This window comes from Zonotrichia albicollis, chromosome 12 (assembly GCF_047830755.1).
Source record: "Zonotrichia albicollis isolate bZonAlb1 chromosome 12, bZonAlb1.hap1, whole genome shotgun sequence".
Taxonomy (NCBI): Eukaryota; Metazoa; Chordata; class Aves; order Passeriformes; family Passerellidae; genus Zonotrichia; species Zonotrichia albicollis.
Genome location: NC_133830.1, coordinates 3,924,024 through 3,939,441, shown reverse-complemented (window position 1 = coordinate 3,939,441; position 15,418 = coordinate 3,924,024). Strand labels below are relative to the sequence as shown.

Sequence of the window (15,418 nt, the reverse complement as noted above, 5' to 3'; positions counted from 1 at the left end):
TTCCTGCTGAAGGATGAGTGACTGAGGGAATGTGTGCCTGAGTGGTGCACTAATGGTAGTAGCACAAAATAGATCTGCTTTTGGAGACACAGCCTACAAACTTCAAGGAGTCTAAAGGTAGTGTCCTGCATTTAACACCACCACCAAAATTCCAAATTTTCCTGGGTCGCATAGGACACTGCCACACATGAACCAGGAACAAGAGACCCATTAATTATGAGGCACTCTGATGAACGTGGGACTTGAAATTCTTCCCTTCTTCAAAAAGCTCAAGGGAGGAACAACACTGCAGAGCAAGGAAGCACTAGCTCCTTAAACTGCAGGATCTGCTTCTCCTCCAGTAGCTGAAATACACCTAATACTTCATGGGCTCCACCATAAGAAAACAAACCAGTAAGATTCAAGTCTTGAAGAGAGGGATATATCATATAGCTGACATACACCACTGGCATGGCCAAGGATTGCAATATTCACTTGAACTTCATGAATTTCATCCTAACTAAATAGATATTTTTGGCAACAAAGAACTGAAAAAAAAATTCCCAGATCGTCCTCAGATCTATTTTAATTTAAAACAGAAGAGAACAGGGACATTTTTTCCCCCTTCAAGTACATTTTAATAAAATTTAAAATAAAAATAGCTCTAATTCACTCCAATGCATTTAGTCATTCTGTAAAATTCTAAGTTTAAAATGAAATCACCATTTTATATTCAAACAAGGTCAAGAGAACAGCACTAATGAGCACTGACATCACAGCGAACAGCAGCCACTGCTCAGCGCTTACATCAGTGTTGCTTGTTGCTATGGTGCTTAACCGACTATTAATTTCTGAAAGAAGGTGATTATAAAGCAGCCATATGAACCTCAGTCAGATGACACCCTTCAGTACCAAACACTGATCTGCGTTACTCTTCTCCTCTGCAAGTTAATTTTGTGAATCACCACTTTTGTGATGTTAATATTCCTTCCCAACTTGAAACTTTGGACCAGAAGAGAGGCAAGGAGTTAATTTAGAAGCAAAGGACTTTCACACTGCTTTAAATAAAAATCATTTTGCAGAGAGTGATATTTCTTTCCTTTTTGCTGCGCTCCAAAGTCTAAAAAGCATGTGTTTTAACTTTTGCAGTGATAATAAGCAATCAAATTAACAGCTAAATTTTGCTCTCCTGCTCTGCTCGACGTGCTGCTGGAAACCCAGGAGTGTCTCAGCCTGGGATGAAGTAGCACTGAGCTGACTTGACCACTCCCCAGGGATTTGCCTCGTAAGGGGACCTTGCCACAGGCTGTGCCACTGCATCTCCCACCCCAGATGGACCATGGAGCTGCCACGAAGACCAGCCAGAGCAGGGCCTTCCATTCCCACACAGGCTCTGCCCAGGTACCAAGCAGGCTTCTTGGAACACGGCTGAAAGACAAAAAGTGCATCTTTTTGGCCTTGCTCCTCAAATGCAACTGAACACCTAAATCAGTGTCTTCCCTGGCAAAATGAGGATTTTTAAGGCACAGCATCTACTCCAAAAGCTCCAAGCCCAACGCTGCAAACTTTATCCATGTTGCCAGAAAAGCCTTTACTTGTGCAACTAAGGTACGGTCCTAGAGTTCTCAGGATAAAATTCTTTGTTCAGACATACTTCAAAAATAGCGTGAAAGACAGTATATTTGCATTTACCTTCTTCAGTTGCTCCTGTAAAGCAATCTTCAGTTACAGCCACCCAAAAAGGTCACTCTTCTTACCCTGCAGAGAAAGGAGGTAACACACGTGACTCTGGGTCAGTGTCAGCAGCAACACCCAAAGCATTTTCATTGGCACCACATTTGCAAGTACAAACATAAATAAAGCAACAAATGAATCTAATCGTGTTTAATGGTGAATGACTTTCAGAGAGAGTTAATAAAAACAATCAAGTCACAGGACTGCTGCTTATCAGTACCAGCTAGTGTGAGGTTCTTCAGTTCAGCATAAACAACTTGGTCTTTGGGAGAAGAAAAAGAGAAGCAAAAAACCCCATGGAGATGAGACATCTTTGTTCTCTAACATAAACTTTCTTAATCTTGATGTCTATCAATCTATTTTCAGTTTGAATAATAAATGAGTTCAGTTCTTTGTTTCAGAAATCTGACTATAGTCTGCATGGATTCTCCTTATTTAAGGCATTTTAAGACCATTTGCAACCGCTGCTATTTTATCTTCTGGATCCTTTCTTTTTTCTCATCTTTTTCCATAGAGACACAGTCCTAGATGAGATTTTAGAACTAGCTGCATCTTCCTAATTCAGAAAGTTGTTTACTGTCTTGGGATATCTTCTCATTAAGCATTACCAAGAGCACGCCAAGCACGCCAAGGTGGTGAGAGCAGTGGGTATTAAAAGGAGGAATAATTAAAGTGTATCTTTATAAAAAGTAGGAGGGAGAAAACAGCACGTGTAGGTTTTTTTTACCCTGTATATTACTGCATCTTGTGTACTCTCTCTTATGCAAAAGAGTATGTAATCTTTTAAGAAACATGACAATCTGCCACTTTCTGTTCATGTAATTGGGATCAACATATGGTACAAGAGAAAAGAAAAACATTTGTTTATTAATTTAGATCAAGTTACTAACTCAAACCACTAACAGCATTTAGAATTAATTCCACATCAATTGAACAAATACCTTAACAGAGTAAAATTATAACATAATTTCACTGAAATGTTGATCTTCTGCTGCAGGGATACAGAGTACTATGTTAATACAGATAGAAAGAAATATGTGATAACTTGGTGACACTGATGACTTCATACGAAACGGAAAGTCAGTGACATGTGGACGTGTAAGACAGAGCTACGTGAAACTCCATTTCATAAAATTCACATAGTGATGTGGAGTTTTGGGGGTGTTTGTGAAACTCGCCAAATGGTAAGCTGTGCTATTTACATCACTAGGTGAAGCTTTTTACTGGAGCAGTAAAATACCAACCTCTGGGAAAAAAATCAGAATCTTCACTAAGTTCACTCAAAAGAATATGAACTCATTCACCATTTATTTTGGAAGGAAAAATGTTTTCACAGTGAGAATGAGGCATTACTTCTTTACTATTGAAACCTTTACCATTATTTTTAGCTGGGAGGAAAAAGGTTAGCTTGATATGAAATCAATATTGGTTTTATCTGTTGCTCACTGGCACTTGATTTCATTTTTATTTTTTATGTTTTGTGTGAGAAACAGTTCTTGTAATGCAGTACCAGAACATGAGGGGCCAAAATTTGAGCATGTTTGCTGTATAGGAAGCCCTGATTTCCTTGCTGAGGTACACATATAAGAAATTCCTGATTCTGCACTGTAAAGGACATAACACTACTCCATCATAATAGGTCAGGGCTCACCTTCCTGAGAGTATGTAAAACAATACATCTTTTATGTAAAATACATGACCTCCGACATGTGATGTGCTCTTAGATTAGCAACAATAAAGGCTTTTATCCTGCTTTGCTGCAGGGGTTATCTTGGGTTTGACACTTTAAACCTCTTTTCATATTTATCTGTTTTATAAATTTTCTGGGTATTTGGCAGTCAGATCCTTATTTTGGCAGTATTTTGGCAAGCAGGCTTCATTTCTACCCTGAGTCTTCACGATAGCAAATGAACCATCTTAAAATGTACTTTTTAAGGAAGCTGCTGAAAACTATATGTTTGCATAAAATGTGCATTCAGTATCTCTTTGGGCAGTGCTGAAAAAGGCAGGTATCATTTTCTAAACACATTTTGTCTTGCATGAACCACACTCCAAGGAAATCCGGCTCAACAATCAGCTGCTGGGAGACCAAGAGGGTCTACAGGGGGCTGAGGAGGACTCAGCTCTCCTCACAAATTACTCCCTGATTGAAATCCAGACTGCTTTAATTTCTGGTTATCAAACTCCTGCTATATGTTACCTGGCTTTCAAAAATATGGAAAATGCACCATTAAAGTTAAAATGAGCAGCAGAAACAGCTGTTCCCACCTGTGAAAATTTCTCATTAATAGTCTAAAAGTTGAGTATCTCAAAACATAGAAACACAAATACAGACTTTCCTCCTGAAACTGTTTATATGGGTGAGTGAATTGATGTAGGCAACACACATTCCTTCCATCATGCTGTCTTTAAGATAAACACAAAGTACCATCAACACTGTAAGTGTGTGTGTGGAGCAAACAAAGAAAAAAATCCCATCCTACCAAAGCAAGACATTTTGCTACACTCATATTTTCCCCCCAAGGAGATGATTAAAATAGAAACCAAACCACAAACAAAAATCCACTTTGCAAGCAAGCAGCAGTGGTCCTGCTGCCTGATGGGCAGAGAGAAGGTCCCAAAGCACCCTCAACGCCACCTCCAAGGCTCAACTGATGCCATACACAAGGAAGAGTCCACACAAAACTCTGTGCTCTGAACAGATTTTACCAGATATTTCTGAAAATGTCAGGTTTGTTCACCATGTGCCTCAGTTTACCCACTAACGAGACACGTAATTGTAACAGAGTTTGAAGTCCTTGGATATAAAGGTACTTTTTAAAACAGTGTTTTGGGCAGGATTTTGGAAAGACAACAACAATCTCAACCTGAGCCAGCACCATAACCTCTTCCAACAGAAAGGCCACTCTTGTCCTGGATCAGGCACTACCTATTCCCCTGGTACCAAGGGAGCAGGCAAAGATCAGAAGCTTTGACATTACACCTGCTGTTGGGCTGGACCTTGTAACTCTTCTGATCCAACAACATTTATTTGATTTAGTGATCTCCTCCCTCCAGGGCAGCAAGGTCATTCCAGGGAGGCTGCAGGATGGAGCCCTAACTCCAAGGGATCACTGCAAAGCCAAATTTAACCAATAACACAGAGACTACTCAGAAACAGAGACCATTGCAGAATGAAAGTCTACTTAAAACTCTAACATTTTACTAATATCTAAATGAGAACAGCCTTGGGTATAGCCAAAAATAGATTAACAAGGACCTTGATCCCACACAAACTGGCTCTGAGTAATTTTACACAGGAAAGTAGAACACCAGTTGAGCTGCTCCTCTGCTCAGAATTACGCATGTACATTTTTTTGTCAGTGTCCCAGCCCTCAGAAGCTTACAATTTATTACAGGAAACCTAAAGCAGCAAAGGAATCTCCCCTTTACTACCTAGAAAGCACACTTTTAAAAAAAAAATTAAAAAAATAAAATAGACGCATGCACCTGATAGCACAAGAAAAAAAATGGGTTTGAAATTAGATTTTGATTTATTTTTCTTATATAAAACCAGCTGAAATGTATTTAATGTGCCTGATTAAAATATTTACTAAAAAGCTTCCTGAAAGTTTTAAAATACCAAAACCTGATCACCAAAATAAGCACTTCTGTGTAGCAATTTCTTCTAAATAAAGTGAACTGTAACTACCTAATACAGCTGTTCTTTCCCCTCAAAAGTCCCTGAGTCACATTCAACTGCACACAGGCTGAAATATTAGATCTGTACTATTTATAATATGTCCTATTCTTATAATCATTATTTTCTTGTCCTATGCAGGAAAAGAGGCAGTCTGTGATTTTTATCAAGTGCATATTTGTAAGAGAAAAACAAAAATATTTTTATTTGGTATTTTGCTGGTTCTGAAAATACAGAATGTACACTGATTGAGGAGAAAACATCTGGTATAGGCAGACTTGTGGACCAGTCCTGCACACAGGGTATTTCCTCACCCAGCCCACTCAATTGGGTTACTTGCACTAACACAAATCATGTGTAGAACTGTTTTGAGGATGGTCAGTAGTTGTCTCTTCAGTTCTGTTGTACCTATTTTATTTTTAAAGATAAATTATATTTTAAACTAAACACGTCAAATAATCTGGGAGAGATTTTTTTTTTTTCTGACCACTGTCAATGTGGTCACTTTTTATTGTGCAGCATATACAAAATCTCAGGAGGCATGGCACAGGAGATTTTCTATAGCAGCAGTCCTTACCACCTCCTCAGAAAGTGAAATGCAGGTGAACAGTGAAACTGTGAGAGTCTAAGCGCACTTCTTCCACCTCTCTTTGAAGAGGGGGAAGTGGATTTGGTACAGGCCAAAACACAGGGATATCAATGCTCACTACCTTGCTGCTTCTCAGTGGAAGGAGGGAGCAAATCATACTGTATTTTCCCTTTCAGTCATTAGCAGGCTGTTCAGAATCTCCGGCTGGTGCTTATTATTTATTCCGAACAGAAATAAAATAAAATAAAAATAAATAACGGCATGAGGACAAAGCTATGCACAGCACATTCGCTCTTTCAAATTAATATTACCTTTCAAGTCCACCGTAACCTTGGAAAAGAATAACTCGGCGTAAGCCAAATCTACAAAACTAATCACGATCCGTTCCTCCCCCGCTTTTTAACAGCTCTTACAGGGAACACACGGGTGCAGTTCGCAGGCAAGTTGGGAACAGCTCGCTTCCAACGCGGGATCTGCACCGCGATCGCTCAGTCCTGCATCTCTGACTGATGGATTGCTTGTTTGCCTCTCGTGTGTGACAGCGCTGGCCCTCACCGAATCCATCCCAGGTGAAGGGAACGCGCTCCCGGGAGCCACCCAGCCTGCCAGGTGAGGAGAGGCCATCTCCGAGGCAGACCCCGTCCCCTCGGCCAGATCCCAGCTCCCCGAGCCAGGGGCCACCATCTCCCGGAGCCAGAGCCAGCCATCAAACGCCGCCGCCTGGCTCCTATCGCCAGATCTTCCCCGTTTCTTAAAATAACTCCCCGTGCCTCAGTACCAGCCTTAACCATTTTATGCCTGCGCTACAACTCTCCTCCTGAAACTTGACCTGTCCGGGTGGCAGCAGGCGGAGGGAGGATGCCCGTGCCCGGCGGCGGCACCGCGGCGGCTGCGGGCACCGGGGCCGGTCCCGCCGCTGCCCGGCCGGCAGCACCGCGGGGCCTCGGGCAGGGCTGGCGCTGTCCCCACGCCGCTTTCCGCACACACACACACACAGAGGGGACAGGGGACACACCGCTCCCCCCGTGCCCTGACCCCGGCGCTGCTCGGGGCCACTTCCCCGCCTCTGCCCCCCCCCCTTTGCCCGCCGCCCCTGTCCCGTCCCTTACCTGGCAGGCGAGTGACACTCCTGGTCGTGGTCATGTGAAAATATTTTCGAGGTATCCTTTAACAGCCTTTAAATATTGAAGCCTAAAAACAATATTTGCTGTTTTACCTTTTGAAGCTTTAACAAAAGCTTTGTTTTAGCATTTACCTCGGTGTGCAATAAGAGTTAATAATCAAATCCGTCCCAACCCCCACAAATGTTAAACAAAAAGATAAAAGAAATGCAAATAGCTATTGTCATGGAAAGTTAAAGTACCTGTCTGTATTTTTAAGTGAAAACTATTATCTCTATCAATCAAAATTTAAGAATACAATAGCACTAATCACACGAGGTGCTTTGACTGAGGTACTTTTCCTCATAAAAAGTTTTTTTTTGTTTTTTTTTTAACTGGTGCATAAAAGTAATACACTTACAATTAGACACGGTATTTGTAATTTTGTTATTAAAAAAACCTCAGCAGTCTTATTGTTAATAAATGCCTCTGAGTCTGTAGGCTGATTCGTACCCAAGAAGACCAAAGTCCCTACATATTTTAATAAGGTTGATGAAATTTTATTCAGATTCTCACACTTTCCAACATGTGGTGGAACAGCACACTCTTCTGTTTGAGAGGAGTTACTCAAACGAAGGAAATAGTTAATTGGGAACCAAAACTACTACTTCTGGCCTCGCCGCACATTTTCCACATTTCTCCAAGCGCTGTCTGTGCTTCAACCCTCAGCCTCCAAGACGTGCCCTTTGTCGTCTTTTCTTTAATTTTTGATGCCAATTCCCTCCCGTCGGACCCCGACGCTCTCCCAGCCCAGCACACATTACGTATACACTGTGTACATTGTGCAGGCACACCGCACGGATTCTCTCCAAAGTCATTTTTAAAACTAATTTGTCCAGACGGAATCAGAAACCGAGCTGCGCAGTTAATAAGTGCAGGAGCGAGCGGCAGTAATTACGCCTGTACTAAAAGAAAGAGCCCGAGATTAAAATACCTATAAGTAAATAGTTGAGGCAGGATGCCATTATGCAAACTCTGCTCTCGGGGAGGGATGTCTCCCACACTGAGGAGCAATAGGACTGTCATTTTTTTCCCCCTGCAATATCAGGTTTCCTACTCCACAGCTCTGGTACTCTGCATCATGGCTAACATCTCTAGTGTGCTATTAATATCAATGAAGAGACGATTCAATTTCCACATAAGAAAAACCTCCCTATTACAGCGCAGACATTCGAGTGAGGACCCTTGCAAAGGAAACAATAAAGACCAGGGGGTTGCTTTTTTTTTTTCCTCCCCCCTCTCCTCCTCCTTTTTTTTTTTTTTTTTTTGCTGCTTCTTTTGCAGTTCTGCGTTGCTCACTGTTTGAAAGCTTTTAGCTAACAATGGAAGCATTATCTTCAGGACAGTTACAAAACAGGATTTGTTAGTACAAAGAATAATAACACCAAACTCATCCCCCCCCCTCATTTCCCCACCCCACAAATACCTGTCTATTGCAATATGGCATTTAATACTTAATTCAGAAGTATATGCCAGAAACACCTGTATTCTTGATCTAATTCCCTGCAACAAACTCCCTCAGCAAACCAGTTTTGCTCAAGGAGGATAGGACAACTACAAACAAACAAATATTTTGTGCATTTATAAAATGGAACAGAAAAAAAGTATCTTATTCTACAGAGTGCAAACTTACCCATTAATGAGGAAGAAAAAGGCTTAGAGGTGTACAGTAATTCCCAAACAACTGCAGAAAGTTGAGAGTTTGAAAACACTAAAGCACTTTTGACTATCAAGCCTTTCTGAGCTTCAACACTGGCTGCAGTGTAAGGAAGGACTGAAGGTATGTGGTCTAAACACAACAAAAGCCACTGCCTTACTCTAGATTAAATATGCAGGAAGAGGCCCCTTTGCATAAACACAAACACTCAGCAAATGAGTAACTGGCTCAAATCAGACGCCTGCTGTGCATTCTACCTGTCCTGATCTCTGACAAGCTACACAGCTTGTTTAAGGGGATAGGAGCTGCAAAATCAAATCATAGCGCTAAACGCTCTGCTCCTCTGATAGTAAATAACAACAGCACCAACAACTCCTCGCCAAACGCTCATTCCTAATCTAAGCATTGCTCTGGCACACAGCTGAATCCTGTGCTGTGCCCACTTTGGCTCAGCCACCCATCTCACCACAGCAGAAGAAACACAACCAAACACCACCTGTAAAATTAATTTTCATTAACTGTACTGCAATCCAATACATTCCTGGCCCAGCCTTTTCTTAACAAGGATTTAAAATTTATACAGGGACTTTTGGTTGGGTTGACAGATTAAATCTGCAGTTTCTCTTACTGTCCCTGTTTTGTTTACTATATAAAAGACATTCCAGGCACAGATCTATTTTAGCTGTTATGAATCACCACATAATGCACACCTATTTACTAGTTTATTTGGGCAAAAGGAAGAAACTTCTGAAGTGTTCCTTAAAAACATTATTTTCAAAATATTGCTCTCATGAAATGAGCCCTCCAAACTATATTTACTTCAAAAAACAACTAAATTAGAGACTGTGATAACCACCAAACATATCTAAACATTTATTATTATAATTGAATATACATAATTATATACTATGATTTACTCTTCCTTCTAGAGAAATAAATTATTTTTCAGTCTCGTTTATCCTTCCAGTCCAGAAATAGAATGAAGCAGCACGATTTTAATGCAATTGGAATTCACCAGTGTCCCTTCCTAACTTAAGGAGTCAAATCACATTGACCTTTTATTGTAAGTCCTAGCTACATGTTGGTTTTGGTAATTTAATTATTTTTTAATAACTTGCAGTATTAAATGATTGCCATTGAAACACAAATAAGATTATACTCCTCTGCCTTACTCTCTGGTGCTCCAGACTACAGCGTAGCATGGACGGCACGACCGCGTCCGGCCCCGAAATTTCATTCTGAAAGAGCACTTACACACAGGCAGGCACGAGAAAATTCAGCCTTTCAAGATGCAACACACATTTACTGGATTCTCAAGCATGTGTCACAGATTATTTCAAAGGACACTGGATATAACTCACAGTTTTAATAGGCATCTAGCATGTTCAGTTCCACGGAGCACTTGTATGGTATGGAGGGAGTTTTCACACCTCCTTGAATAAACTCACCAGGTTAACGCACAAATACATTGATAACATGAGCCAGTCAAGCCTAGCAGGAGAAAAATCCTCCAAGAAAGAATCCTGCGAGAAATTTTAGAGCCCCTGTGTCGTTCACCATTTTTGCATTGAAATGACCTTCCAAATAAGGCGTCAGATAATACGTTCACACAGATGATACCGATCTAACCTTGATGCAAATAAACCATAGAACAAAATTTAATCAGTATATCACTGTGTAAAAGCCTTTGTCCATCCCAATGGAGCTTCTAATGACTGTTTTGGCAGTTCTGGCTGGTAGTTATGCCTCCCTGCTCATATATATCTCATACTGGTTGAGCAAGCTAATGGAACTGCTGTTAGTGGAATCCAATATTAATACCCTGCATTGTGCAAAACTGGATGCAACTGAATATATTACACAATTACAGGTAGTATCTAATTCCATAGGTATTAGATACTGGTCTCTAAATTAATATTTTAATAGAGAAAGTGATATAAATACTACATTTCAGGTAAGATATCTATGAACTCTGGATCTGCCAGTCTTCCTGCTGTAAGCGTGCTCTACACTCACACAGCACAGACACAGGACCCTGACAAAAATTGGCAGGCATGCTTTAGATGGTGAGTGACACATACTGATACACAGAGTCAAAGATGTCATCTTCATAGAAGCTCAACTAGTTATGAGCTTGAGAGAAAAATGAAACCAAAAAAAAAAAAACCCCAAAATAAAATAAACAAAAAAAAGGGGAAAAAAAAAGGAAAAGAAAAAAAAAAAAGCAGGCGGGAGAGCAGAGCAAGACCTCCAGAAAATAAACAGGGTGTACAGTTTCAAAGGCTACAGACACAGACATTTCATTGTTCAAGCCAATTATCAGTGGAAAATAATAACAACAGATGGATTCAGAGTCACTGACTTTTCATATGCACTTCATCTCTGCACAACAGATGATGAAATGCGAGAGCTATCTCAGAAAGGCAAAACATCTTTCAGTAAAAGAACTCTATACTCCAGATGGGGACCTTCTAAGGCAGCTGATTATCTTCTTATAGTGTTGTAAGATAGACTTACTAAAACATTTCCAGAACTGATCAGATTGGATGAGCACAATGGCAGCATTATGAGGAGTAAGTTGCTCCGGTCTCAGACTTGTTACTGGACTACTCAGAGATTTCAATGGGCTCAGAGCTGCCCATCCCATTTCCACATCAAGTACTGGTTCTAAAAAATGGGCCCAAAGCTGCTGCTCCCAGTCTGGGCAAAACATGGGCTCGGCTTTGTGTGGAGAGGGGATGCAGATACGGAGCCACAGAATCAGTGTCAGCATGAATTGGTCCCCAGTAAAAGTCCCACCATCACGAGCAAGGTGAGTCTCCTCACCTTCTGCAAACACACATTTCACACAGGGACACAGGCAGAGGACAAAAATGTTTACATGTTTACAAGTGGGACTGTTTCCACTATAATTGCCAGATGTAGAGGGAACTCATCATCCAAGCTAGGAGTAACCTCATCCAAGTCAATGGAGTTACACACCCACAAAAACTGGTGCGAGGCACAAGAAAGACCTAAATTCTTTCCTATAAAGCCTTTACAAAAACCCATCTTTTTATGGGAAATAAAAAATTGCTTTCAAAGGGAAATAACAAACACATGTAAATTTTGGTGGTTCCGGTGATAAGCAGTTCCAACAAATGTCACAAACACCTACCTAGCACAACCTTCTCCCACTCAACCTGAATACCACAAAGTATGTGTTTTTGATCACATGAATCAGGTATGCCACAACCTCAAAACTTAAAATAAAAAAGGAGTAGTGGAAAAATTAGCTCATTAATCTTTAAGACAACATTTCTTTAATGGAAGAACTCTACATAAGTAGTGCATTAAACTGAACTGGTTGCCATTTCCACAGTTTCTTCTTCACAACACCGCAAGAAAAATCTGAAGAACGGCATTCTCCATAAATCAATACCGCACACCAAGAGGGAGCAATACACAGCACACACACACTCTGAACTTGCACCTACTGCTAATTTATTTCACAAGTTACAAAATATTTCTGAAGTAGGGGGCTGTTGGCTTCACAAACGTGAAGGGAAGAGATGGGTTTGTGGGCACAGCGTTTCCCCTCTTTGTGAACTACTTTGTCAAAAGTAAATTCACAGGGGAACATACGAGCAAAGAGTAAATTTTGCCCTGGGCAAAATTCTGCAACTGCTTTAAGAAGCAAACAAGAACACAAAAGATGTGTAATACAACCATCTGGCTCTACTCATGCTATATCAATAATCCCCAAAATTTATCCCCACCCCCTTAATCAACCCACACTGATGCCACAAAACCAAATGGCATCACTTATGCTTCCTGCCCATCACATTTTGAAATGATATTTAATATGCATACAGTACATATTTGCATGTTAATCAATTTCTTTAAGAAAAAAATATTTTTGCTTCTTAAGCTATTAGTTCTGCTTTTTTCTACTTATTCACACTGGGATTTCTAAAACCACCAAGAAAGTCCTTGTGGTAAAGATACTCTCATATCAACACAGCATCTCAGGTATCAGGATAACGTACCGGTCAAAATTTCAATCTCTTCTTCTCTCTAGTTTTGTGTCACAGTTTGAAAATAGCAGAGGGTGAATAATAACATGCCAGCAAAATTAGCTGTTCAAGAAACACGGGTAAGCAATCCGTTTTGAACTCGAGGTTGGATGCATTTCTAAGCATTACCCTATTTGGGATGCAGGGAAGGAATGACAGAGGGAAAGCAGGGTATCCTATATGTCTTTTATTTTGAAGATTTGCACAAATTTTTCAGGCCTCCCCCATCCAGGAGCCAGTCTGCTCATGAAGGAGGAAAATGGGAAACTCCTGGCCACAGATGGAGGACGAGCCTCTGCTGTGCTTTGGCTGAGCGCTGCTCTCCCTTCCCACTCCAAGCCTGCAGTGGAAGACCACCTCAGGACAGACAGACAGAAAGCCATCCATGCAAAATGTCCAAAAGGGTGGCTCTGCGATTGTTTGGGGGAGGGATTGTTTTCTTGAGGGAAAATCACCCTTGTAACCATCATGAATCATACCAGGAGCGCGCAACGTGAAACCGGTACCAAAAACAACACTACAAAGACGGCCTCTCTCTGGCGCTCCACCGACCGGCGGCCACGGCCCCGGGGGCTGACTCAGATCTCTTCTTCTTAATCGACTTTTCTGCAACAACATACCCCAGCCCCAGGCCTGCCTCTCCCCGTGGCTGGCTGGCACACTCCCCGTGCCTGGTGCCGCCCGGGGGACACGGCACGGCGGGGACGGTGCCCCACGGCCCTGCCGTAACACGAACAGATGGCTCTTACACAGAGCGGGAGAAATACAAGCCCTGAGCACTCATGGCATAGGTGGAAATGTTTTGCAGTTATTTTCTTTGGAAATAGGCATACGTATAGCGGTTATGTCTGCTCCCTCATCCAGACTACCAAGCTGAGATCGCAAACACTTTGTTAATTTTTTTTTTTTTTTAATCCACTTTTGGATTGCTTCTGTTGTTTGTACGGCTGGACTTGTACAGCCTCTTTGTAAGAATTGAAAACAGTCTCCCACAAACACGGGAATGGGCAAATGGTTTGGAGAGCTAATCCCCACCTGGGCTACGTGAAAAGGCCTCATATTTTCCAAACAGAAACACAACCCCTTTTATATATGAACCAGATTTGGATCCAAATGCTAAACCCTTCACCACATCCTACGTGGGGCTGTGTGATGGTCACAGGCAGTGGTGGTGGGTGGCGGCTGGGCTGATGGCAGCCACGGCCGAGGAGCTGCCATGCCCTTGGACTTGGATGAGAAGGGCAGACCCGTCCTTGGTTACACCACAGTGAATGCAGGGTAATCCCCATCCTGCACACGCCTCTTACAGAAGAATCTGGCCCTGTCTCGTTACTCTTGTTAGAAAAATGAAGGCTGTGACAAAAAATAGCTGAGAACTACATCTTGCCGATGCCAAAATACAATAATAACATGTTCAAAGATTTAATTTAGAAGACTACAAAGTCTAGCTCATACATCATAACACCTTGAAATAACACTTTAAGGTCAAATCCTGTGCATTTTTGGAAACCACCAAAACATAATGAAGTTTTACTTAAACACAGCATTTACATTTATAACGCATTTCAGATTCTTCAAGTAAGCTAGACCACATGCTAGGAAAATGTACTTCCCACAACATACAAATTAAGTCATGTACAGCCTTCCCTCCGCAGGCTGAACAGCCACCGGCACAAATGGAAGTCCTGTGTATGGATCAAAGGCAGCATGTGGACCTCAGAACATGATTTTTTATATTTTGTTTTTAATTGGCAAAACATCAAATCCCACCAGCAGTTTATTTTTGTTGCCTTCCTTGCCCCTTTTCTACCTCTCCCACTTATTTCACAACGGAACATTTTTAAACCACCAGAAGTCTTTGTGGCAAAGATGATGTCATACTGACACAAGATCAGGTGTGAGGTATGGTATGAATAAATACTTATCCGCAAACACATTTAATTTTCAATGGTTGGGCACTGAGAGACAAAGAAGTTCTTATACAGACATACTAGCTGAGGATTTCATTTCAAATGGTCTATATTTAAAGAGCAGAACAACACACAGTGCAAGCCTAGAAGAAAGAGGAAAAAGAAGAACCAAAACCCCTGTACCTTCCTTCTTGTTTTTGGGAAAGCAATGCACAGCTCTGCTCTTCACAGTAATAAATATATGGTGCCTGATTACTTTGCCTTTTAAGTCACCGATATCATACAGGACAATTGTCCTTTATACACTGGCAATAAAAACTCTCCCTAGGAAAATAAATATGTATTTTAGAGTAATCAAGCAGGAACTAATTTTATACTTTTTCACAAGTAGCCATTTACTTTGGCACCAAATGGTAATGTGTAGCAGAGAATGCAGTATATGCTTTAACCCAAGAAAAATTAGACTTGAAAATTAATACACAGTGAAAGACAAATTTAAAGCAGCTTTCTTGTGTTCTGACATAAGAATATAAAAATGACATGAGCAACTAAAGATTAGTTTACATACTTTTCAATCACAGCTGCCGCTCAGTAACCACAATACCTTTAAAATGACATTCCACCGAAACAGATACAGTTTGGCTGCAACAGCAGC

General features: G+C 41.1%; 1 protein-coding gene across 13 annotated transcripts in view; it reads right to left on the bottom strand.

Moving 5' to 3' along the window:
• Positions 1–15,418, bottom strand: part of FOXP1 (forkhead box P1) — a 376,283-nt gene that overhangs the window by 216,345 nt on the left and 144,520 nt on the right. For 9 of the 13 annotated variants that reach the window (XM_074550350.1, XM_074550347.1, XM_074550363.1 and 6 more), the window contains exon 3: positions 1,672–1,737. The gene's annotated coding sequence lies outside the window, so the exon portion shown is untranslated. Of the gene's footprint in view, positions 1–1,671; positions 1,738–6,292; positions 6,677–7,090; positions 7,173–8,774; positions 8,925–15,418 lie in introns of those variants that run through there. The other 4 variants (XM_074550353.1, XM_074550351.1, XM_074550354.1 and 1 more) reach the window with 4 other exon arrangements.